Raw genomic sequence first — 3,490 nt, 5'->3', positions numbered from 1 at the left:
AAAACTGAAGACAAAATCAACCCCAAGCATCGAAGTGCATAAGCACTTTACATCATGTCCCATTTTCAAGCACTCATAAAAACCTTTGCTTTATAGGTTTGCTCATTCTTTCAGTTTATTTCTGTTTACAGTCAATCTGACCATTACTGTATTAGGTTTCAAATATTTCTACTGTATAGTTTTGGAGAAAACTAAAGCCAAATTCAACCCCAAGCATCTAAGTGCATAAGCACTTTGCATCATGTCCCATTTTCAACCACTCATAAAAATCTTTGCTTTATAGGTTTGCTCGTTCTTTCTGTTTATTTCTGTTTACAGTCAATCTGACCATTACTGTATCAAGTTTCAAATATTTCTACTGTATAGTTTTGGAGAAAACTAAAGCCAAAATCAACCTCAAGCATCTAAGTGCATAAGCACTTTACATCATGTGCCATTTTCAAGCACTCATAAAAATCTTTGCTTTATAGGTTTGCTCGTTCTTTCAGTTTATTTCTGTTTACAGTCAATCTGACCATTACTGTATCAAGTTTCAAATATTTCTACTGTATAGTTTTGGAGAAAACTGAAGACAAAATCAACCCCAAGCATCGAAGTGCATAAGCACTTTACATCATGTGCCATTTTCAAGCACTCATAAAAATCTTTGCTTTATAGGTTTGCTCACTCTTTCAGTTTATTTTTGTTTACAGTCAATCTGACCATTACTGTATCAAGTTTCAAATATTTCTACTGTATAGTTTTGGAGAAAACTAAAGCCAAATTCAACCCCAAGCATCTAAGTGCATAAGCACTTTGCATCATGTCCCATTTTCAACCACTCATAAAAATCTTTGCTTTATAGGTTTGCTCGTTCTTTCTGTTTATTTCTGTTTACAGTCAATCTGACCATTACTGTATCAAGTTTCAAATATTTCTACTGTATAGTTTTGGAGAAAACTAAAGCCAAAATCAACCTCAAGCATCTAAGTGCATAAGCACTTTACATCATGTGCCATTTTCAAGCACTCATAAAAATCTTTGCTTTATAGGTTTGCTCGTTCTTTCAGTTTATTTCTGTTTACAGTCAATCTGACCATTACTGTATCAAGTTTCAAATATTTCTACTGTATAGTTTTGGAGAAAACTGAAGACAAAATCAACCCCAAGCATCGAAGTGCATAAGCACTTTACATCATGTGCCATTTTCAAGCACTCATAAAAATCTTTGCTTTATAGGTTTGCTCACTCTTTCAGTTTATTTTTGTTTACAGTCAATCTGACCATTACTGTATTAGGTTCCAAATATTTCTACTGTATAGTTTTGGAGAAAACTAAAGCCAAATTCAACCCCAAGCATCTAAGTGCATAAGCACTTTGCATCATGTCCCATTTTCAACCACTCATAAAAATCTTTGCTTTATAGGTTTGCTCGTTCTTTCTGTTTATTTCTGTTTACAGTCAATCTGACCATTACTGTATCAAGTTTCAAATATTTCTACTGTATAGTTTTGGAGAAAACTAAAGCCAAAATCAACTCCAAGCATATAAGTGCATAAGCACTTTACATCATGTCCCATTTTCAAGCACTCATAAAAATCTTTGCTTTATAGGTTTGCTCGTTCTTTCTGTTTATTTCTGTTTACAGTCAATCTGACCATTACTGTATCAAGTTTCAAATATTTCTACTGTATAGTTTTGGAGAAAACTAAAACCAAATTCACCCCAAGCATCTACAGTAAGTACATAAACACTTATCCAGTTCCTTTTCAGGAACTCGAGCTGCGTCGTAGCGCTTTGGGGAAAGTCCCTGACGAGACCTACTCTGAATATCGTGTGCAATCTTGTCCAATGGACGGGCGTGGCGTCACGGAGCGGGGTGGCGTAGCGACCAGGAAGCTATATAAGCACGTGCCGTGCAGCTGGCTTCAGCTTCAGCAAGCGCTCTGTGTGTGCATGTCAAAAGTCTGTCCCTTTGGTCCTATTTATTGTTGTCTGTCCCTAGCCATTAAAACATCGCTAAACAGCTCAATATGCCTAAAGCAAAGCAAAAGACCAAACATATAAAGGGCGATTCCAAGCCACATTACAGATTGTTTGTTCCTCCCTGCCCTCGCTACATTACGAGCGGGGATACACACAGTCTGTGCGTGTCTTGCCTGGGACCGAAGCATGTTGAGTCGGCTCTCGAGGGGGCCGACTGTCCGCATTGCGAGCGATTGCCAATGCGGACGCTTCGATCCCTGAGGGCTCTCTTCGAGGAGGGAGCCTTCACCAGCGTTCCTTGCGATAAATTAAAAATCGAATGGCCTGCAGAAAAACATACTGAGCCGCAGAAAAGCAAGCTAGATGAACGCTTTTTGCGGCCGAGGCAACCACCTCCACGCCGGAGTCTACCGTTTTTTTCCGATCTCCATGATGAGTTATCGAGATCGTGGAAGCACCCATATTCTACCCGCCTCTTTGGCCCCGATTCACTATACTATGGCAACGTGATGGGGCTGGGAGAGCACGGTTATAGAACGATGCCACGGGTCGAACAGACGCTCGCGGGCTATCTGTCACCCGGCTCGGCATCGTCCCTAAAGGCTCCGGGGTTGCCCACTAAGCCGCTGCGAGTTACATCATCGCTTGTGGGCAAGGGTTATGTGGCAGCAGGTCAGGCTGGGGCTTGCCTTCATACTATGGCAGTCCTACAAGCTTATCAGGCCGACCTGCTGGGAGATGTCGATGAGGGAGAGGGGATTAAGTCTGAAGATATTGAAGAACTCAGAAAGACCGCTGATCTCTCCCTCCGCGCCACTAAAGAGACCGCTCGCACGATTGGACGGTCTATGGCAGCCTTAGTGGCCGCGGAGAGGCATTTGTGGCTGACCCTGTCGGAGATAAAAGAAAGAGACAGGGTCTGCCTTCTGGACGCCCCGCTTCAAGCCTCGGGCCTGTTTCGCGACACAGTCGACACAGTCAACACTGTCGTCGACAGGTTCCAGGAGGCACGCAAACAGGCGGCGGCATTCCAGAATTTCCTCCCTCGTCGCTCTCGTGGTGCATCTGGGAGATCAACACGCCACATACCAGCTCCTCATACCGGGAAGCGCAAAAACAGAGTGTCGCCGCTCGAGGTTCCCCCACGACGGGACCGAGGGCCTCAGCGATGCCCTGAGTCGGGGACTTCCAAAGTAAAAAGGCCAGATTTAAGAACAGTCATCGAGGCCCGGAAGTCCTCGACGAAAAGATCCTGACGCCAGGGTCCAGAGGGTAGCCCCTACTGGGGTACAGCGCGGTCCACCTCAGTGCCCTCAGGAGGTCGGTCTGCCAACCCTGCCAGAGTTTCAGGGCGCAGCGGCCTCCAGCGAGCACTACTCCCAGTTATTTCCGCCCGTGAGCGCAGCGGAGCTGGGATGCTCGCCGCCCCTTCGGGGGCCTCTTACACCAGAGGTCAGTCTTGAGAGACTGATTGCCTTAGTAGATTATTTAGCAGCGTGGAAGCTACTGCCAAATGTATCTCATT

Source organism: Carassius auratus, chromosome 40 (genome assembly GCF_003368295.1).
Source record: "Carassius auratus strain Wakin chromosome 40, ASM336829v1, whole genome shotgun sequence".
Lineage (NCBI taxonomy): Eukaryota > Metazoa > Chordata > Actinopteri > Cypriniformes > Cyprinidae > Carassius > Carassius auratus.
The sequence above is the reverse complement of the archived record's forward strand: the minus strand, read 5'-3'. Positions refer to the sequence as shown.